Genomic DNA, 23,078 nt, shown 5'->3' with positions numbered 1-23,078 from the left:
CAAGGCCACACAGCTTGAAGCTTCAGAGCCAGGATTTGTCCCTAGACAGCTGGCTGTTGCCCACTGCACCTACTGCCTTCCCCACAACTGTGAGGCTTGGAAGTGCCTGGTCTGGTCCCAGAGCAGAGCCCAGGCAGAGAGCAGAGTATGGATCAAGGTTTGGAGGCGAGAGAATGAGGCATGGCAAAAACGCCCAGTGGGTTAGGGGCTAGCATGTGACCTGTGGATCTTGATTGGTGGCTGAAGACACAGCCAGGCCTGGGGCCCAGGGAACCCTTGCAGCATTACCCAGGAGCGAGCTTTTGCTGCAAGCTGTGGGGAGCTCGGGGGGTTTGGAGGTGGGTAGTGGCCATTAGAAAGCCCACTCTAGTGGTTGTATGTAGTGGCGCTGTGGGCAAGGGAGGGGAGGGGTAACAAGCATAAGGAGACCAGCTGGAGGGTTTGAGTGAGGCCTGAAGAGATGTCAAAGCCTAGGGTGGACGGGGACAGGGAGGGGTGGATTCGGGCATTAGGGGTCATGAGCACAGGGTGAGGATGGCAGCCATCTTGGTTCAGGATGGCTCTGGCTTGGGGTTTCTGGCTCTGGCAGGTGGTGCCACTCACTGAGGCAGATATGCCAGATGGCGTGTGGTCTGGGGAGGGGGCTGGCGACCACACATTCTATTTTAAGCAGATGACATCTGACATGCTGGGCAGGGTGTATAGAGTTACCCTATAACTCTTCCACCCACGACTCCAGCCCCATCCATAGACCTCAGGACCAAGTGAGAGAAGCAGGAAATCTCCACTTTGCTCCATCCCTCCTCCATCTCCATCTCCATTCACAGGTCAAACACTCACTCCTTTCCTCCCATATAGCCAAGGGCGGAGTCCTGGCTAGAGGAGTCAGGAGGGCTTCCTGGAGGAGGGGAGCTGTGGGTTGCTGGGTTGCCTTCTCTAGCTGATAAGAGGTGACCAGGTGGTGACCTCCAGCAGAAGCCTGAAGTTCACCTGGATGAGGCTCTGTTGGAGCCTAGGGTTTCTCCCCAGAGCACACACTGCTGAGTGTCTTGCCCCACATCTCACAGCTAGAACTTGACAGAACCATAATTCCAACACTCGGCCCTGACCGACGCCAGGGTCCTGCTCTGGTCCCCTGGAGGCAGGGCTGTGTTGGCTGGAAGAAGTGTGGCCCTCACTCTCGGGCCCAAGTTTACCAGGGACACGCAGTCCTGCCTGTGCCAATGATGAGGGTTACAATGTCAGAGGGTTTGTCTTGTTCCTACAGCAACTACCTTTGTCCAGGTGTGTCCCCTTGGACCTCTGAGACCACACCATCAGGCCAAAAGCCCTGGGTGGGCCAGGGCCACAGGAGTAACTACTGCGAGGGTCTAACAGCTCACCGGTGTAAGGGGATAGAGTAAAGGGACGCGTGGTGGCCATCCCTCCCCGGCTCTCGGGGGAGGGGCAGCCTGCTGTGCCAAGGTGTCCCAGCCCACACTCCTTCCTGGGGAGGGGAGCCAGGCCCTCCAGTTTCCTTGGAGCTGTCTGTTTTCCCCAGACAGGTGGGTTTTATTGGAATCCTCTTGAGTCAGTTTCCTGAAACCATTTTCTAATGGCATTGCGAAGCATCATCTGTATTTCCCACAAACCTTGCGAGGCTGACACCTCCTTGTTGTGACTGTGAATATCAGAAGTGACATGTAATTGCAGTGATCCATCCTGTTAAGTAGCTGGCAATCTATCATTGCAAAATCAGCAGGGCTGGGACTCTCGGAACCGGTGTTTCTAAACAATACACCTGCAGTGCGTTCAAGCTCTTGCGGAGCGCCGCCCAGGCTCACAAGCGAGCGTCTGCCTCACCCTCCCTCCACTCGCCTCTCTGCAGCCACAGCAAAGAAAATTGTACTCTGAGTACAACCACCCACTGAGTTTCATTCTCTCGAGTGCCTTCTCCTGCTCCTCACAGCATGCCCCAGGTTCTCAAAGTCAGGGCCAGGGGTGGGGATACCTATAATAGTGCCCTTTCCAAGCGTGGCCCTTGGGCTTCTGGCCCCCCTCTTCTTTGTAAGCTCCAGAGTGGCTTTGTGGGAGTTCTTTCTGGTGCCACGGGTGGACAGTGAACTGGAGCCCTGGTGGGCTCCATGTGGACAATGCGAGGGTTGGAAATGGGGAGGGGACCAGGGATAGCCGAGCCCACCTCAGTGGGGTGGGAGCATTGAGGCAGGGCGTGCATGTTTGGGGGTACCACTCATACTGTGTTCTGTGCTAATTCCAGGGTAGTGTGGATTTAAACTGCACTGTGTAGGGTGCCCCCTGGAGTTGTGCAGCAGGCAGTACTGATGCACTGGCAGATAGGGGGGCCCACATAGCAATCAGCCAATGAATACCAGAAAGGGGGGCAGTGTCAGATATGCAGCCCTCAGGTGTAGGAGCCCAGTGGGCTTGGGGGACCCTGGGAGTGCTGGATTTGGGGGCCTTCGCTGGATTGTACTTTTGGGGACGGGGCTTCATAAAGGATTCTCACTACTACCCTCCCTGGAGGCCCTGACCTCAGGGCACCCACTGTGAGCCCCGTCTCTGCAGTGGGAGTTGATCTGCCCCCACCCTCTCTCACCTGAGACTAGGCCATTCTGAGTGGCAGCAGTGACCACTCGGCCTCTGTTTCCCTGATGTGGCCTCGATTTTCTGGGTCCCTCCACCCTCTTGCAGGTGAAGAGAACATTTCCCCTCCTTTCTGCAGAAGATGCCCTGGGGGTCTCCTGCCAGAGCCTCTCTTTCCTTTGATACGTTAAAATATGCTAAATGAAAAATAATGAGCATGTAGGAACTAATAACAGGAATCACCTAATTAAATTAGGAAACAGACATCATAGCACTGTAATCTGAAAATTTGTATTAATAGAAAATGGTCCCAGAATTGTTGTGCTAAAGGTTCCTAGGGGTGGAGAAATTAAGAGCAGAACAGAATACTGGGACAATCGTTTCCAATAAGAGCAAGACTTATGTTTTAAAGGAACTAAAATAAAATGCTAAAAATAGAAGACGGCATCATTGCATAGATCTAATGAAATAATGGACATAAATGGCTTGGAAAGCCACAGAGCTCCACACACGTGTATGACGATAACTTTTAAAATGAGACAATGCAATTAGCTTTAGTGTGCATGAAACGTAGTACCATTTATCGTTTATTGGTGCCTGGCACTGCCCCAGTGCCTTCATTTCATCTCCCTTCACCCTGTGAGACAGGCATCGTCCTCAGCTTAGACTCAGAGAGGTTAAGTCAGATGCCCAAAATCCTGCAGCCAGAGTGGTCCAAGCCAGGATTCGAACCCAGATTTACCTGATTGCAACGCCCTTGCTTGGCTCGTTCTGCTCTCCTTGCTACTGGTTCATGTCGTGGTCAATCCATTTCTTGTATTTTCTGTTTTTCTACCGTTTCCTCAAAGGGCGTTTCTTGCCAACACCCAGCAGATTTTGGTGGCAGCCCGCCTCCCTAACCCCAGCCACAAGGCTGCTCTGGTGTCATGGTTAATGAAGTTCATACAAAGACACCTTCTGAAATTACAGTGCAGCTGGAAAACTGGGTCTCCCATTGTGTCCGGGCCTGGGCCGGGGCCGAGCAGGGCCGGAGCTTCCGATGCTCACGCCAGCTCCTGGAAAGCCCAGTTTCAGGATGTCTCCACAGCAGCCGATTGTTCCCCGAGCCCTCCCACTCAGCAGGTAAATCAGGCTCTGTTCACCTGAGACATGCGTCATGACTCAGCGGGCCCAGAACGGGACTCGGGTGTGAGCTGACCCCTTTCCCACTCTGCTGGACCGGAATGAATTAGAGGGACCCAGAGAGGAGGAAGAGATCGAGATCTGTGTGTGAGATGCTCCAGAATTACATCTGATCTGGGACGCAGTGACTGCGGCTAGGCTGGCATCGAGCCCAGTGTTGGGTGGTGTCCCACACCTGTGCCTGACACCTCCCCCACCTCTGTGCCCATTCACTGCCCAGGCAGCTTCATAAGGGTCACCTGACATCAGAACCAAACCCCCTACTCAGCCCAGACCTGCCAGGGAGAGAAGGAAGGCTGGGCGAGACTGCAATCGCAAAGCGGTGCAGGGTTCCGAGGGGTGGCCCCTTCCGCCTGGCTTGCCTCCCCACTCAGCCCCACTTAGCCTGTAGTGTCAGAGCTGTGGGAGGAGGACGGGGAGTGGTGGACTCAGGACGCACAGTGCATTGGGAGACCGCACCCACTGCCAGCATGGAGAAGGGGCGGTGGGGTCCTAACACAGGCTCCTCAAGGCCCCACTCACGTCCCCGAAGCCCGAAGTTGCTAGCATGGGCATTGGAGGATGGTTCTGTGCCAGAACAAGGTCCAAGGACAGGGCTATTGCTACGGTTCCTGTCCTTTCTCCATGGCTACTGGGTGGTTCTTGATTTTTTAAACCCTGAAAAGGTCATGGTGGTAGTTATGACAACGGAAGCATTGAAGGGCTGGTTCTGGAGGCTGATGCACCATCCGTGGTGCAGTGGGCCCATCGGGGACACCCCGGATGTGGGCTGAGGCCCTCGGGCCTCCACTGCGGCCCGTCCTGTTTACGGTGACACCTTTCATGTGGCTTTAGGGTCAGTATGGGTCTTCTCCTTCCTGAAAGATTTGAGAGAAGTTGGGAGTTCAGGCAGATCCCATCTAAACCAGAAGCTCACCATTACATAGCTGCTGATGTTTTCATTATAAAGGATTTGGGGCTCTGCAGTATTAATTTGAATTATGGTGGAATTTATTCAGAAATTTTTACTTACATGGGAAAAATAGCCTAACGTAAATGGGTTGCATTGTTCCCGACAGCTGCTGCTCGGGAGCCCCTGCACAGGTAGCTTCTGACAGACGGGTGAGGAGCACTTGGGGGTCTTCCCATTCTCACAGCCTGGGGTCCAGGCAGGAAGTTGGGGGCTGTCTCTCACCAAGCCCAAAGGCCTGGCCATGGCATTTTCCGGCCCTCAGAAGTCCTAAAGACTACCTACAGAGGAGGCTGGTCCCCATCCAAGCGCCCCTCGTCCCCCAGCTTGGTTGTCTCCAAAGCAGGTCAGGGTCCCTGGCTAGTGGCCTTAGAGGGTCCAGTCCCTGCACAGTGGTTCTCACAGCCCAACCTGGGTTGGATTGAGGGGGTGATCTGTGAACCCCTCGCCACATTTTGGTTGTGTATCTGAATGTGCTTTGTCCTGTGAAAGGCAGCCTGGAAAGAGTCTGGGACTCCCACCCCACCCTCCTCAAAAAGCTACGACCTTTGCCCTCAGGGCCAGGGCCCTGCCCTGGAGGAAGAGAGATGGGGGAAAGAAGGGATGATGTCAGTGAAAACTGTATGGGACTTCCAGGTCCGTCAGAAAATGTATACTAAGCGCAGAGCTGCCTGGGGAGGGGAGACCACAGGAAACAGAGTTGGGAGGGAGGGGAAGTGGACAGACATCTCCTGGGTGGGCTGCTGCTCAGCTCCAGCCAAGAGTTCCGTGTGGGGTGCCAGCCCAAGGGGGACAGATCCTCCTTTTTATTTTGTTTTGCAATGAAGCTAGGAATCTGTAACATATATTTATGTGAATTTTCCTGATTTTTAAGCGGCAGCTCAAATTTTAGAAGGTGTTTTCAGAGTCGGACAATAAGTCACACTTGACACCTACTGTTGCTTGGATGGGCTGGAAGGAAAGTGTCTGTCCCATGTCCCAAACCTCCCTCAGGTCTTCAGATCCCAAACACATAGGGTCTTATTAGTTACTCCAAGCTGGGGACGCCGCAGTCTGAGACGCATAGTATTGGAGGGTCAGCCTGGGGCCCGCACGTCACGGCCACGCAGATGTCTCGGGGTGTGCTTTATTCCTGTGTATTGCAGACATGTTCTGATGTGTGCACACATGTGTGTGCTGGTGAAGGGGCGGGGACCTCTCTGAATGTGTGTCCGTGTCTGGCTCCCATCCACAATCGTGTGTACTAGTGTGTGTGTGTGTGTGTGTGTGTGTGTGTGCGCGCCTTGGGCTTGCAGCTCACACGGGAAATACTTCCCACCGAAGTTTGGGGCTGGTTGTCCTGAGTGCACGCTGACATTTTCACCTGCCACGAGCAGGCGTGAGACACGCAGTCAGGGCCCAGGCTGGGGCAGGTCACTTCAGCCACAGAAGTGGGTGAGGAATTGCCATTCTAACGCGAACTTGGCAAAACCAGTTATTGTAACCCGCTACGTACCCTGGGCAGACCAAATGATGAAATCACATTCATAATATTTCAGCTACTCGAGTTAGTTCCTTCCCAGAACCCAGCCAGAAGGAGCAGCAGTAATTAAAGGATTTTCTGGGCTTCAACCAAGTCTGCTCTTCAAGCAGGTACCATATGTAGGGCTTGCAAAACACGAGTATGTGTGGGCTTCGTCCCTTCCGAAGCAATGGGAGAGACAGTCCGTGAGAGAAGTAAGACTACAGGCCAGGAGGAAGGGGGTTCTTACTGTTGCGGCACTTTTCCATTTACACGCATTTATTTCAGAAGTGAGCTCCCGCCTAGCCGGGGACACCCAGATTCTGCAGAGAATGGGGTCATGAGGTCCCTGTTCTAGTGGAACTCACAGTGAGTGGGGTGATGGGGGATTCCTGGTGTCCGCCCTCACTCCTTTCCAAGCAGGCATTTCAGCACTGTTTCCAGGAGCTCCTGATGTCTGGAACTGCCTCCTTCTTCCACTCTGTGGCCTGGTAAATTAGGGTCTGAGGCTGAGACCGTGCTGGGACTTCCTGCTGATCAGAGAAAGAGAAAGGAAGGGCATTGGCATGGCTTGGTCTCCATCGGACCATTCCTGTGTCCTAAAGAGGGGAGTGAAGGAGCCAGGTCCCAGAGCAGGAGTCAGTTGGAGCTCACACCCAGGTCAGGACATCCCTCCACCAAACCTGTTTTTCATGTCTTCCATTTGCTTCACTAAGGGGAATACACAGCCCTTCTCAGGGAGCAGAAAATGCCAGAATCTCACGAGAGCAAATGCCAACAGTGTGGCCTTGGCAGTGTGGGTGACTGAGCTGATGTGTCCTCCCGACCTGGGTAACATGGAACCTAAAACATCTTTAAAACTCAGGAAGGAGAAGTCCCAGGAGCCAGAAAATGAGAGGAATGAGAGGGAAGCTGTGAACTCCAGGGAATGCCTGCCATGGGGCTGAGGGCTTGGGCTTATTTTAAAAAACAGCTTTAGTCGGGTGAAATTTACATGCCATAACATTCACCTATTTTAAGTGTACAGAGCTGTGCAACCATCCCCACAATCCAATTTTAGGATATTTCATTGCCCCCCAAAAATCTCTCATGCCCATTTGCAGTCACTCCTTGTTGCTCTGGCAACCACTAACCTACTTTCTGTCTTTATAGATTTATTTTTTTCTGAACACTTCCCATAAGTGTTATCATACAGTATGTAGTCTTTTACATCTGGCTTCTTTCACTTAGCGTAATGTTTTAGATTCGTCATGTTGTAGCTTGTGTTATTAGTTCATTCCTCTTTATTGCTGAATAATATTCCATTACATGGAACTTTGGTTTGTTCACCAGTTGATGGATATTTGGATTGTTTATACTTTTTTGGCGATTATGACTAAAACTGCTATGAACATTCACAGGCAAGTCTTTGTGTGAACATATGTTTTCATTTCTCTTGGACAGACACTTAGGTTGTATAGTAAATTTATGCTGAATTTTTAAAGAAACTGCCAAATTGTTGCCAAAATGGCTGCACCATTTGCATTCCTACCAGCAATGGATGAGGGCTCCAATTTTTCCCCATTCTCATCAACACTTGTTATAATCTGCCTTTTTAATTATAGCCATTCTAGTGGGTATGAAGTGGTATCTCATTGTGGTTTTAATTTGCATTTCTCTAATGACACCTGATATTGAGCATATTTTTAGGTGCTTATTAACCATTCGAATATCTTCTTTAGTAAAATAATCTATTCAAATCTTTTGCTCATCTTTTAGATTGTTATTTGTCTTTTTATTGAGTTGTTATTCTTTATTTTCTAGATACAAGTACTTATTAGATTTGCAAACAATTTCTTCCATCTGTGGTTTGTCTTTTCGTTTTCTTAATGGTGTCTTTGAAGTGCAAAAGATTTTGAAGTACTGTTCATCTTTTTTTTTTTCTTTTATGGATCATGCTTTTGGTGTTGTAGCTAAGAAATCTTTGCCTAACCTAAAGTCATAAAGATTTTCTCCTGTGTTTTCCTCAATGTTTTATATTTTTAGCCCTGGTATGTCGCTGATCCATTTTGAGTTAATTTTTGTGCTTTGTGTGAGATAATGGTCTAACTTCATCTTTTTGCATGTGAATATCCAATTGTCTCAGCACGACTTATTGAAGATAGATCATCTTTTCCTCCATTGAATTGCCTTGGCACTTTGGTCAAAAATGAATCGGCCATAAATATAAGGGTTGATTTCCGGTGTCTCAATTCTATTGTATTGATCTATATGTCGACCCTTACACCAATAGTACAATATCGTAAAGTTTATAATAAGTTATAAAATCAGGAAGTGTAAGTCCTCCAGCTTCGTTCTTCTTTTTCAAGATCACTTTGACTACTCTGGGCCTTTATAAAACCATGTACATTTTTATGTAAATTTTAGGACTAGTCAATTTCTGCCAACAAAAACCCTGTTGGGATTTTGATAGGCATTGCATTGAACCTAACAATCAACTTGGGAAGAATTACACTCTTAACAATATTGAGTCTTCCAATCCATGAACATGGAATGCCTGTCCATTTATTTAGATCTTCTTTAGTTCTTCTTCCCAATATTTTGTAGCTTTCAATATACAAGTCTCACCCTTCTTTTGTTAAATTTATTCCTAAGTCCTATTCCTAGCTTTTTGATGCTATAGTGAATGGGATTGCTTTGTTAATTTTACTTCTGGGTCGTGCATCACTAATATATGGAAATACAGTTGATTTTTCTATTAATATATTGATCTTGTATCCTGTGACTTGGTTAATTCTAGTAGTTCTTTTTATGAGTTCCCTAGGATTTGTTTTAAATACAGGGTTATGTTGTCTGCAAATGAAGATTTGTTTTAAATACAGGGTTATGTTGTCTGCAAATGAAGAGAGTTTTATTTCCTGTCTGATATGAATGCCTCTTTTTTTTCCCTTTCCTGATTGCACTGGCTAGAACTTCTAGTACAAAATGAAGCAGAATTATTGAGTTTCAATCTTTGGGGGAAACATCCCATCTTTCACCATTAAGTATAATGGTAGCTATAGGATGACCTTTACCATTTGAGGAAGTTTCCTTCTATTGCTAGTTTGTTGACAAAAAAAAATTTTTAACCATAAATGGGTGTCGGATTATGTCAAATGCTTGTTCTACATCTATTGAGATGTTTGTGTGGTTTTATCCTTTATTCTGTAAATATGGTGCATTGCATAAATAAATCAACCTTGCATTCTTGAGATAAATCCCACTTGGTCATGGTGTATGGTCCTTTTTATATGTTGCTGGATTCAATTTGCTAGGATTGTATCATGGAATATTTTGAGAGATAGTTGTTTATAGTTTTCTTGAGATGTTTTTATTTGGCTTTGGTATCAGATTAATGTAAGTCTCAGAATGAGTTGGTAAGTGTTTCCTCCTCCTCTAATTCTGAAAGAGTTTGTGAAGGATTGGCAGTATTTCTTCTTCACATGTTTAGTAGAATTCTCCAGTGAAGGCATCTGGAGCTAGATTTTTCTTTGTGGGAAGATTTTTTAAATTACTGATTTAATTTCTTTACTATAGGTCTATTCAAATTTTCTATTTCTTCCTGAGTCAGCTTCAGTAATTTATGTCTTACTAGGGCTTTGTTTATTCCATTTGAGTTGTTTCATTTTTTAGCATTAAGATGTTGATAATATTTCCTTATATTCGTTAGTGATGTTCCCTCTTTTATTCCTGATTTTAGTATTGTATTCTTTCTTTTTTCCTTAAGTCTAGTTAAAAGTTTGTTAATTTTTTGTTGATCTTTTCAAATAACCAACTTTTGGTTTCATTGCTTTTGTCTTGTTTTTTTTGTTTTGTTTTGTTTTTCTGTTTCATTGATTTTTACTCTAATATTTATTATTTCCTTATTTTTGATTGCTTTGAGTTTAGTTTGTCTTTGTCTAGTTTCTTAAGGTAGTAGCTTAGGTTACTGATTTGAGATCCTTCTTTTCTAATACAGACATTATAGCTATAAATTTCCCTCTCAAGCACTGCTTTATCTGTTGTTTACTTTAGTTATCTCATTTCCCAGATCTCCCTTTAAACTTTGTCCGGTCTGTTGGTCTATTGCTTTCCCCAACCTGTATCACAACTTCAGGCTAGCTGAGATTTTAGAATTATTATTTTCAACAGCATTCCTGGGCATAGAATTTTTCAACCAGACTTCATGGCTTGCTCCACCTTGGTAGAACTTCAACCACTAGCAAACTGGGTGGGGTTGATGGAAGTAGCCCCAGGCTAAAATACCATAAGCTTACACTCTTCTTTCTGAGGTTCAGTAGATTTTCTTGAAAAAAAAAAAATTGCTTCTTAAATATGTTGTATACTTTTAGTCAATTTCCAGAGTTCTTAAATTGGGATTTTATTTTATTATTATTCCAGTTTTGTCATTTCTTTGGGGGAAGAAATTTGCACGATCCTCACTCAGCCATTCCAGAGGCTCTGCCTCCAGGACTGGGGTCTAACATCGCCTCTGGCCTGACCCAGCTGCTGAGCTGGAGAGCAACTTCTCTGTAAACAGTGCCCGTAGAAGGCATCAAACCTCTGCCCATTGGCCCAGTTTGCCTGAGACAGTCCCAGTTTACACTGTGGCCTGGTATAATTATTATCAGTGCCTCCCTCACTCTCTGAAGTGGCTTTATTTTTATGATAAATCATTGTACTCCCATAAGAAGAAAATTTAACCAGAAAGAATGAGATACAAGAAATAATGGTAAGGAAATAAATTGTAGGCATGTAGATAAATATAAACAGGTACTTACGTTAAAAATAGTAAACAACACCAATTTTATGGAGGGTTAGGAACTGCAATAACATGGAAGTTTAGATGGAAATAGTAGCTGGAGGTAAGAATTCTAAGATCTTTATCTTATTAAGGAGGAAACTAGGGATAGTACTAAACTTGGGCCTTTATTTTAAAATAAAGCTCACATTTGGAAGTATAATGCTTATCTTCTGAGCCTCTACACTGGCGCCTCTCAGTGTAGCCCCTCTCCTAGAGACGGGCACCTGTTTAATCACCTCCTAGTCACCTCATTGGTAAGCGAGACTCCCCCCTATAATGATGGTAGTGGCCAACACTCAACACTGGACAGATGAGCTCAACAGCAGTGGATTAGTCCCAGGTACTCACAGCCCTGGGGAGGCAGACACCACGTGCCATGCAAGGTCACACGGAAAGTGAACAAGCAGGGGCTGTGGAGGCAGGCTCGTAGTACCAAGGGGGTGGGGTCACCCTGGGTCTTGCAGGAAGGTGTTATTGGCTTGTTTGAATAAGTGCATGGGCTGGTCAGTGGACAGCAGCCAGGCATCAGCTATGAAGCCCTAAGTTCTCATTGGGGTTTCTGCCATAGGTAACCCCAGCCTCACCTGGCACAGGCCCCTCTATCCCTAATCCACTGCTACCATTTCAAGAACCAGTGTACTTCGGTGGGTGGGTGAAGTGAGGTTCAACTTGCCACGTGCAGCTTCTTCTAGACCACCGTGGTCTATGGAGGTGCCACGTTTTCCAGCATCTGCTCTCCCAGTGGAGGAATGAGAGCGAATTGGTCACCGCTGGCAGGCACTGTTGCTTGGAGATGCCTTGGTATACTAGGTCAGCAGTAGTGGTGTGGCAGGCCCCCACCTCAGCTGTCTTTGAGGCGCTCTCTCAATTGCCACTGTGGCACGGGCAGTTGTGTTTGCAAAGCACCGGCCTCTCCTCCCAGTGTCCCTCCCCAGGGTCGCCATTCCTCAAGTCGTGGAGCTATCAGGCAAGACTCAGGCATTTCATTGTTGCTGGAGAGGCTGGGATTGGGGTTTTGAACCTGCCATCTTTTGAGCTGCAGTGTCCCGGACAGAGCCTGGCTGAGGAGTGCGCCCTGGGTGAGAGCCACCACAGAAGTACAAGTCCAATGCCACGGCTTCCATGGACGGGGCAGCAGCTACTTAGAATAACAGTTCTTTAAGTGTTAAAAGCCTGATGTTCAGGCCCCACCCCAGACCAATTAAATCCGCATCTCTAGGAGAGGGACTCAGGCAGCAGTTTTCAAAGCTCCACTGGTTCAGAATAGTGCTTCTTAGACTTTAACACAACTACACATCACTCGGACAACCTGTTAAAAATCAGCTCTCCTGATCCAAAGCTGTGTCACCTTCTCCTACATACCCACGTCTCTCTAGAAGACTCACTCAGGATGCTTGCTCTGCTGTTTTCATGTTTGCCCTGTTGCCATCTGAGCTGCCCCCTTTCCTCCCACCAGTGAAGACCTCTAGCCCTGGCCTTTGAACAAGTCACCCCTTTACCCTGCACCCTGGCTCTCCCTTTCCCCATTCACCCAGGGCTACTATTGAGTCAAGGCCACGGCTGTGCTGTGAATGGCTTGAAGCTCCTAATCCGATGTCTGGCGGTGCCATCCCCGGCCTTGTCCCCAGTGTGATCTGAGCCTGCAGGAGCTTGGACCCTGGCCCCCATTCCCAGGCGTGAGTAACAGGGATCTTGGCTAGGCTGCGGCAACTTCTCCTAAAAACTAGGGTCAGGGAGAGAAAACAGACACAGGGCCTGTAGTTGAGCTGACAGGGACAAGCCACTGATAGAACTGTGATTTAGGAAATGGAAGACAGGAATTCCCTGAGACTGGCAGTTCTGCATCCCAGCATGCTTCTCGTTGCCTTGGCAACTCAACAGGTTCAACTTCTTTTCTGGGCATTGGTGTCTGCTCTGGCAGGAGGTGACAGAGCCCCTGGAGTGTGCAGATCTTCCGGGGGGCAGGCAACTTGGCACTCAGGATGACTTTCACCTCTCTGCTGTGTCAGCCAGCCCTGGTTGTCATCCAGCCACCTGCATGGTTGTGTCCAACCAGCCACCCATCCTCCCATCCAGCCATCCACCCATTTTTTTTTCCCACCAGTAAGCAGTCATTGAGCACTTGCTGTATATCTGGCCTCATGCTTGCTTCTTCAGATAGATACGCATGTATGAGTTCCTGACCCTCCAGGTCAAACAAGAATACCTCTGTTGGACCAGAGGTACCCGGGCAAGCACGGAATTCAGGAAGTCCCTAGCGATTTTCACCTGGCCTATGTGTCGGCCCATTTGGAAGATATTCTCAACACATCCCCACTGCCAGCCTGCCAGAGCCTTCTAATATACCTGCAAGTTGCATGAATGCAATTACACTCCTCAGACTGTAATACGTTTCTTTTCCCTGACACTGCATGGTGGACTTCTTTCCACACTGACACATCTAGATTATAAAAGGGGTGAAACGCTTTCAGCAGCTTTATTTTATTCATTGTAAAGATGTACCATTGGTTTGTTTTACCAGCTCCCTACTGATTTATGTTTAAGCTGATCGCAGGCTTGGGCTAGTGCATGAATTATTTTTGTTTCCTCTGGGGTCTTTTTCTGTTTGTTTCTTTTCATCTCTCTTGTGTGGGAGGCTGTCCTCAGATGCCTGGTGACCTTTAGTTATTCATTCGTAGTAGAGAGTGGGACACCAAACACTGATTTATGTAAATGGGGAACAGGACCTCATTCACCGTGTGCAGTGAGGAGTCAGTATATTGCTGGAAAGTTCCAAGGAAGCGTGTATTAGTTTGCTAGGGCTGCCACAAACTATCCTAGACTGGGGGACTTAAACAATGGAAATTTGTTCTCTCACGGTCCTGGAGGCAAGAGGTCCAAGATCAAGGTGTTAGTAGGAATCATTCCTTCTGAGGCCTCTCTCCTTGGCTAGTAGATGGCCTTCTTCTCCTGTGTCTTCCATTGGTCTTTCCTCTGTGTCTGTATCTGAATTTCCTCTTCGTATAAGGACACCAGTTAAATTGGATTAGGGCCCACCCTAACGACCCGTTATAACTTTATTACTTCTTTAAAAACCCTATCTTCAGTCACATTCTAAAGTCCTGGGTTAGGACTGCAACATGAATTTTGGGAGGACATGACTCAGCCCATAACAGAGAGCCTTGCAATCACCGGCCTGAGGGGGGGCCCCTGGTGTGTGCAGGTTGGGTAGGATGCCTGGGGTTCTACCCGTCCCTCTGAAGGCTGTCAGTTCATCCTTTTATTTCCGTGCTGCCCCGCTCTCCTCCCAGGCTGGAGTCCGCTGCACCTCAGCCTCCACACGCATGTTCAACTATAGGTCTCCTTCACCTGGGGTATCTGTTACCACCCTCCATCACTTTCCAACTCCCCAAAACTTGTGGGAATCTGTCACCTGCTGCTGTCCCCCCTCCGGGGACTCTGTTTTATCCCCTTGCTGTAATTACACAGGGATCTTGGGAGGAAGATGAGATTGTATGTGTTCCGTCCAATGTGTCCAAGGAGAGGGAAAAGCCGCAGCCCACAGAGAAGCAGACTCAGACCCCGTTGGACCTGGTAGGAGGGGAGAGGTGAGATAGAGGCTGCAGGTGGGGCCATGGGCCTGCCCTTTGAGTCCTGAATTCCTGATGCTACGCAGAGAGGGAAGGAGGCTCCCAGGTTTTGCTCTGCATGGCAGCAGGCCCCAGGCTGGAACCTGCCTTGCCTGCCAGCCCCTTCTTCCGCTGGTTGTGTCATGGGTGGGACACTCTAGAGCCAGATACAAGGTGGGTGTCTGACACCTCCAAAATAATATGTGTTTTCCAAAGTGTTGCTGAAGCTGCTAACATGTTTTTAAAAACAATTTACACTTCCCTTGATATAAGGCAAATACCTTCTGTCACTGGGTGTGGGTCGGATGGGGGTGCCTGAGACTGGAGAAGCAGGATCAGAGCAGCTCTGGGTCTTGCTTCTCCCCGGGGCCTAAGGGGAGACTGTGGGGAGACCAGGCCTGAGGGAGGACCTGGTATCTTGGCGGGGAGGGACTTCAGGGCAGGCAGAAAGGGGCTGTACAGCTGTGGCAAGACGATCGATCGGCGCTAATAATCTGTGTTTAGTCCTAGTTGAATTTTTTTCTTCACAGGTCTCTCTGTGTCCTGGTGGGGGGCGGGTTTGTATCTGAGGCTGCACCTCTCACTTTTGGCTTCTGTTTTGGAAATCTTGAGCTCATTGAGGAATTGTTCTAGGGAAAAGGACAGAGGGAATGTCTTTGAAAGAGGTGAAGCAGATTCAATGTCCAAAACTGAGAGGAATGGGAGCTGCCCAAGGCTAGGAAGAGAGAGGTGTTTGGGGTTCCCTGGGTAGTGGGTGACAGGCCCAGGGAGGTGGCATGACTGTGGGGGACACCAAAGGCATAGGTCCCTCCCCAGATACCCCAGACTGCTTGGGTTGTTTTTTTTTTTTTTTGGCATGACCCTAGATAGGGGGAGGGGGCCGTACACAGCTGAGCCTGACCCTCCCTTCAGCAGAACGGGGCCTGGAGCAATTTATTTTGACTTACAAGAAGTAAAGAAACTTGTGTAGTGGGACCCGAACTGCTCACAGCAAGGCCAGGCTTTACACGGTGTGTGACCCTTTCCTGAAACAATTCTCTAGCTAGCCTGTGTCGTGACAGTACCCTGCTGTGGCTGCACACTCAACGTGTCAGCTGCGGGATAAAAAGATAAGAAGGTGGAGGACCACAAAGGAGACACTTGGCTCCAGCTTCCCTATTGCGAGGGCTTCCACGCTGTTTGCTTTCTGCGCGGGCCTCCACGGCTCCCTCCTGCCCAGGCTGGGAGTTTATCCCTCTGAGCCACAGAACTCCCAGCGACGCCTTCCTGACTAGAGAAACTGCCTGTCAGAGGACGGAGAAGGACCCACAGTTCCTGGTACATTAGAGAGGGACTGTCTAGGCCCTCTGGTACACACACACACACACACACACACACACACACACACACACACACCATTCTATCCCATTGGCCCCTGTTCACCAGCCAAAATCACACCCAGCTGAAGTGTCTCTGCCAAATCTAGCATCTCCTCACTGCAGAGGGGGAGGCTCTTTTTCCCGCTTTAACCCTCTGGGGCTTCTGCAGTGACTGCAGCACCCAACACTGATGAGAGCTGGGTAACTTCTCTACTCCAAAGCCAGAAGGGACGCGGGAAGCAGGGAGCTGGTGTGCAGTGCAGGAGCTTCCAGGAGCAAGACACTGCTCGCCTATCCTAAATGTCGCTCCTGGGTTCCTGTCTCCGTACAGAGGCCAGCCTAGCCTGGGAGCTGGGGCCAGGAGTTGGGGAGTCCCCATGAAGGACGGCCATGCCTACTGTTGCCGAAAGCAGAGGTGGCCAGCACTGGGCTCTGGCCCAACCTAAACGCAGGGAGGAAGCATGGTCAGACCTGGCCCAAACCAGGGTGACCAAAGCTTGGTCTGACCTAAGATGTTCTACCTGTCCTTGGCGTGCACCTGTAGCCATCTCCAAATTCAAGGCCATTTGTCCCAGATATGCCTGGTCTGTAGCAACAGGAAACCCAAACTCCCCATATCCATGAATGAAACCTTTGTGGGAGGTGATAGAGCCTAACAGGAAGGTTGATGGTCTCTGAGGACCTTTTCTGGGAGCTCCATAACCACTCCAGGAAGCCCAATTCCAAGGTCTCTAGAGCCAGTGTTGGCTTTAGAGGTGTGCATTTATTTTGCTACCAGCAGAGGGCGCCATGAGCCAGCTCACTGCGTACTTGTATCTGCCCTCTGTCCTCCTCTGTCCTTCTGGGTCCTCTGACACTGGGCATCTCCCAGGACAGGACCCAGATCTGTTCCTATCTCTGTTTACCGCCAGCTACCTCCCCACTTCCCATAAGCATAATGGATGTCAGGACCAAGCACATGCTAGATACTTAATAAATGTCTGTTGAGTGGAAGGAAGGAAAGAAGCGAGGGGAAGACGGTTGGATGGATGGATGGATGGATGGATGGATGGATGGATGGATGGATGGATGGATGGATGGACCGATCGGTGGGTGGGTGGACGAATGGTTGGGTGGATGGTAGGATGGGTGGATGGATGGATATATGGGTGGGTGCACGGACAGATGGATGGATGAGTGGGTGGGTCAGTGGGTGGGTGGATGGACAAACAGACAGACAATGAATGGGTAGGTAAATATCCTATAAGAAGGAAGTGAGAGGGAATTCAGTCAAGGTTTATTGGTAGACTAAAGCCATAACCCCTGCTGTGGACTAAACTCTGTCAGGAAACAGAAAACTCTTCACATCTCCAAGTAAAGGGCCCAAATGCTGTTTTGGGTTTTGTTTTGTTTTCCAGCTCTTACACCCAGTGTTCCTGTGGTCTTATCATCAGGTTTCCCTCTGTCCTCCCTGTTCTCTGGTTACACCCCTTCCCCTCTCCAACCTGGGCTGGGCATTCACGACTAAGAACAAAAGCCTCAAAGAGGTTTCTGAGGAGAAACAGTGGTCCCCCACCCCACCTCTCGCCCCCACTGCCCCAGGCATAACTGCTGGCCCAGCAAGGGCTGTAGGCCTGGAGTGGCCTGGCAGCAGGCCTCGTTCCTCACCCAGCGACATGGCCCTTCCCTCCCCTGCTTCTTATGTTCTTTAGCTTGTCCAGGCACAGGGGGGTGCTGCTATGAGTACACTAAATGGATCAATAACATGTCAGCCCTTTGCCAAGAACAAGCTGCATCAATCAAGTGCTGAGTGACAGCTAATCATTTTCACCTGGTGTTCACCCTTCCAAACATCCGCGGGCTGTGCTCCGAGGCCTGCTGGAGACTAGGCGGCAGTATCAGACTCTGCCCCCATTCCCTGCAGGCCGCGGGGGCTCCCAACACACATGAGTATGCAGTGTAGTGGGAAGCTGTACACGCCCTGGGCTCCTGAGAGCATGCGTGCCGTGAGTGTGAGCAGATCTTCGTGTGTGAGCATACCTGGAGGATGAATGCCTGAGGGCTGCTCTGCAAGTGTGTGTCTAGGACTGGATTTGAGAATGTGCGTGTCTACTTGTGTGTGCAAGACTCTGTGCACGTCCATGCATGTATCTGTCCATGTGAGTGCCCATGGATATAGGAGCACATGAGCTGTGAACGTGTACCTCTTGTGTGTGTCTATGCAAGTGTGTGTGCTGGGTGCCTGTTTGTCATTGGGGTTCTGCTATACATGCCAGAGGCTACAACCCCCTGGGGTATTCCTGAGTTCTTTCCAGGAGAGGGGTGTCTTCAGGATGCCCTACCCTGGGCCATCTCACTGTCACTCCCCCTTGGCCAGTACCTGGAAGGGAGGAGTGGTGGCCCTGTGTTCACCCATTGTCCCCTTCCTAGGAGAAGGATTCTGGGCTGACAGAAACGTTTCAATTGAAAGGGACGGCATCAGGTCAGGCTAAATTCAGCTGCTGCCTCAGTGTCATCAGAACTCAGCTTCTCCATTCCTCACCTCTGCTTTCTCCTTATGGGCTTCCCTTCCAGGCAGCCTTTCCCCTATGGGTGGTCCTGGCACCTCCAGGCCTCCATGATCACCTTAGTTTTGTCACCTCACCCTCCTTGAGCCAATTCCTAAGGCAAGGGACTGGACTATGCTAGTTGGTCCAGCTGAATCACATGCCCCTCACATGTGTGTGGTGTCATCTCATCAAAGCACAGGGGCTAAGAATGGGGAGGGGAAAACAGGTGCTGGCGGAATGGGAATGGGGAGATCAGTGGGCAGAAGCAGTCTATGGACACTTTGCTACCTGACATAGGTCTCATGTCCTGGTGCTAAGAGGTACATCCCAAAGGGTGCTGGGCCTGCCTCCTCGGTGCCCCCAGCCCCACATGGGGCTCACAACAGCCACTATGTAGGCCCTGGGTGAGGCCGGCTGCTCTTGCTTCAGGCTTTCAATGACTTTGGCCTCCAGCCATGTGCCCTTGACCTGGCTCCACTGGTTACCAGCCACCCAGGCCCTGAGCTGCGTCCTGCCCCTGAAACCCAAACCCTACCCCAGACTCCCTGGCCAGGCCCTGTCCAGTCTCCTCCACTGTTGCCCAATACCCTTCCTGATAGACCCTGGCCCGCAGGTGGTCTCTGCGCCCTGGGCTCGGGGCCCCTGGCCCTGTGGAGCCTCTCAGAAGAAGGGGAGGTGCTGGGCCAGGCCCTCACTCCCGAGGTCAGGTACAGTGTGAGGGGGCCTTGCCTTCCCCTGTGATTCTCTCATCCTAGATGAGGACACACATGGCCCCTCTGGGGCACAGCCACAGGAGCTACAAGCAGCCTTCTGCAAAGTATGGCTGCAGGGTTGCTCGGGGGGCAGGCAGGCAGCTCTTCCAAGTCCCCATGAATAATTGAAAGCATCTTAAAATGTGTTCCTGCAGCCAGGAGGACGCCCCTCCCCCACTGTGTGCAGGAGCAAGCCCAGACAATGCCCCTGGGAGGGCCCCATCTGCTAGGGACAGCCCTGGAAGGGGGTAGAGGCCAGGCCCGGGCCTGCCCCTCCTGAGCCTGCCCCCCATCCCAGAGTCCCCACCCCCCCGCCCCTGTCTCCCCAACCTGGGAACCCCCAGGTCAGGAAAGAGTCAGCCAGGAGGTCCTGCTGCAGATGGCAGGCATGGCAGGCCAGCCCAAGGGCTCATGAGCCGGGCTGCACTGAGAGGCTCACTTCTGGGTGGGGAGGTGGGGGGTGGGGGAAGACGGATAAGGGGCCATCCCCAGCAGCCCCTCCTCTCGGCAGCTGTTCCATGGCGCCCAGAGGAAGAGAGCACATCTGGTTAGACCCCAACTAAGGGCCAGGCTGGAGCAGGGCCAGCCTGTAGCTGCTTCAAGGCAGATCCCCGGAGGAGGGACCCTGCAGGTGGTAGGGAGAGGGGGCAGGTAGTGATTGCCCGGAGCTCCAGGCAGCCATTGAACTCAGCCATGCACGTGTACGTGTGTGTAGGGAGGCAGATATTGTCTTGAGAGCCATGAGTCTGTATGTGCAGGGGTGTCACACTGTGTAGGTGCAATAGGAGCTGTATGGCTGTGTGTGTGACTGAGGGAACACACTGGGTCTCCATGTCTGTGGCTCTGCGTGTCAGAGACTTGATCAGGGCTAGGAGGTCCTGGGCCTGGAAGGGCATCTCCTTTCACTCCAGGCTGACCCTCGCACACAGCCCCAGGGCACTCCCCGGGCATCCTACACCTGAGCTGTTCCACTCACTGCTGTCGGGGCTCCTTCCAGACCCTCACTCTGAGAGTTGAGCCTCGTCCTACTCCTTCAAACCTGAAATTCCTGGTAATGAAATTTGTGCAAGGTGAAAATTAAAAACCAACTGCCACATCTCTTTGGTCACCATGCCAGCCTGGGTTCCCTACTGGGCCCTGCATGGGGTCTTGGAGGCCAAACATGCTCTTCTCCTGACAGCTCTGATCGCCTGAAAGAGCCTTGGTTTCCTCGTTAGTAGAAACGGGTGACTCTTCTTCATCTGTTCCAAAGGTTACACGAGTGGGAGATAGGATTTCTCCCCCCCACCTGGGACCCCAGGAGTCTCAGGAGAGAGGCGTGAGGATGGGAGGGGTTGAGATGTGAGGGGAGCTAGGAGGACCAGGCTGAGGCATTCAGCTGCAGGTGACCCCTCATTTCTGGCCCCGGCATTCCCTGTCCCTTTGTGTTCCCTCATCCAGTCATGATAGATGCTTTGGGAGGTTTAGGTCAGAGTGGCCTGGGCTCAGCTGGACTTGCCCACCCGGGACACTGAGAATGGGGCCATTCAGGGCTCTCACCTGCAGGTGGTCCTGTCCCCGTGAGCCCAGAGAGAGGCAGCCAGGATTGGGCATCATGGTCATTGCTCGCTGAGGTGGGGGCTCCCTGCGTCCTTCCTCTCCTTCCCGTCCTGGACCTGGAAGGTTGGCTAGGAACGAAGTTAACCCAGTTCTGAGGCTTTCATGGAACTGGAGAGGGGGCCCTGGGGCCACTGAGCTCTAGAGATGGCCAGGCAGCACGCGGGAGTGCAAGGTGGGGAGGTAGGGGACAGAGGTAAGCACGTACCAGGTCACACTGGTGCTGGCATTGGGTCACGTAAGTGTGAGGACTCAGCCGGGGGTAGTGGTGAGGCTGAGGCCTCGAGAGCTCCCTTCTAGGTGGGAGAGAAGACGGAGCTGTGTCATTTCCCGGGAGCAGAGAGAACCACCAAGTGTATGCCTCTTGGCAACAGTGCTTGGCAAGGGCAGGTCTGAGTTTGCTTCTCCATCCCACTGCCACAGAGGAGGGAGCTTCCCTGGCAAGCGGAGAGGAAGATGTGGGCCGAGAGGTGTGAGCAAGGGGAGTGGGAGGAAAATGTGACAGCAGGCTGACATTCGGGGCTCTCTCAGCTGCCTGGCCTCAGTGCCTCTGCTTCCAACCCACACCATCAGCCCAGCCTGGCCACACTCCCTGATTGCTCCTGACCTGACAAGTCCCCTCCCAGCACATGTAGGTGCCAGGACAATGTACTTCATCCAGAATTACTCAGAGGCCCTTGGAAGCCATGTGTCTGGCTCCTCAGATGGACCCCACAAATCACAAGCCTCTCATACTACCTCTCTGTCTTCAGAATCACGTGTTTCCTTGCTGAGCCTGTGTTCCTGTCAGGGAAAAACCTGGTACCACGGGCATCCCCTCCTGGAAGTCCTCCATTGGTATAGCTTGGGATGGAAAAGCAGGGCCAGACCACAACCTCCTGCTAACCCAGGAGGCTGAGCCAGGCTCCCATGGCAGCTCTGAGCACCACCGGAGTCCCCCCCGTGTGGGGCCCAAGGGCCCTGCGCCTGAGTATGTTGTGTGTGCACTCAGGTTGCTGCAGGCCTGTAGGCATGTGCATCCCCACCCATGCGTGTCTGTATAAGTGGGTGCCACGTAGTTCTGAGTGGGCCCGGGGGAGCTGAGCGTCTGCAGCAGGCCAGTCGCCGTGGCCAGCCGTTCTGGGGGTTGGGGGCTGCTGCTCGCCAAGGGTTGTGCCTCTCCTTGTGGCTGGCTTCCTTATTAGCCCATTTTGTGAGCAGACTCAGGAGTTCATGTTGTGAATCTGTCCATTTGCTCCCGTCTCCTCCGTGCTCCCTGGGGAGAAAGAACACATGTTAAATATTTGCAGTTTTGCTGCGTTAGGTTTTAAAGTTCAGCAGTAATTACCGTGACCAGGTGCCAAGTGAAGCTGCTCCCTAGGGAAGCCTCCCTGTGCAGCGGGCTGGTGGCTTCCCTTCCAGGCCAGCGTCTGTGTGCTGTTTCCACAAACCTGTGTGCCTTCCCTTCCCGAGTCCCTCTGCCCTGGGCCGCACTGCCTTGTTGAGCCCCAAACCCAGCCAGGCTATACCACCTGTGGGGGGGGGGGCATGGATGGATGCCCTTCAGCTGGTGCTTTCCCCACAGGGCCAGGGCCAGGGCTGTGGCAGCCCAGCACCAATGTGGGGTTGCTGTGAGCAGAGCCCGGGGGCTCCATCGTGCACCTCAGCCCCCATGGCAGTCCACACAGATTCGGGCCTAACAGGCGGAGCCGTATCTCCAGAATAGATTTTAATTATTTGTTCCAGACCTCCAGCCCACCTGTCTCAGACTCCTTAGATACCCTTTCAGGTAAATTCAGTCCAATCCATGATTTCCTGGACAAATTCGGGATAATGAACACATTCCCATCTAGTGCATAATTCTCTGTAGGCTCAGGCCTGGGCGAAGGGTGGCATCCACGTCCTCGATTTGGTTGCATGTAGATGCTGCTGTTAGGGTGCTCCTGGGGCAGGGGGGTGCCCTTCAGCTTTCTGGGTAATAGCTGCATCTCCTCTTGGCTTTCTTTCAGGACTACATGGCACCTCCCTCACCAAAGGATGTCCTTCAGGTCCAAAGAAGGGGTGGGAAGGATGGAGTGCCAATTGGTGCCAGGCAAAGAAGGGGCACATTTGGGCTGAGCCTCACATCCCCATGCCCCATAGCCTCATGCAGTCCTGGGCGAGAGCGCCTAGCATGTCCCCTGATATTTGGGTTTGGTTTGAGAAGCCTCCCAGCCTCCCCTTGCCATCTCTGAGCTGGCT

At 51.0% G+C, this 23,078-nt stretch overlaps 1 protein-coding gene and 1 long non-coding RNA gene across 3 annotated transcripts in view; one reads left to right on the top strand and one right to left on the bottom strand.

Moving 5' to 3' along the window:
* CHST8 (carbohydrate sulfotransferase 8) overlaps nt 1–23,078 on the top strand; it is a 115,555-nt gene that overhangs the window by 61,315 nt on the left and 31,162 nt on the right. The gene's annotated exons all lie outside the window — the stretch shown is intronic.
* On the bottom strand, nt 13,260–22,289 carry LOC141567459 (uncharacterized). Its single transcript, XR_012490100.2, has 3 exons — nt 21,067–22,289; nt 20,802–20,929; nt 13,260–15,253 (listed from the first exon to the last, which is right to left on the bottom strand). It is a non-coding gene; the product is annotated as an uncharacterized LOC141567459 (long non-coding RNA).

The sequence above is a fragment of the Rhinolophus sinicus genome, chromosome 8 (genome assembly GCF_057876585.1).
Source record: "Rhinolophus sinicus isolate RSI-liver-muscle chromosome 8, RSI-T2T, whole genome shotgun sequence".
NCBI classification, from domain to species: Eukaryota; Metazoa; Chordata; class Mammalia; order Chiroptera; family Rhinolophidae; genus Rhinolophus; species Rhinolophus sinicus.
The sequence above is the reverse complement of the archived record's forward strand: the minus strand, read 5'-3'. Positions and strand labels throughout refer to the sequence as shown.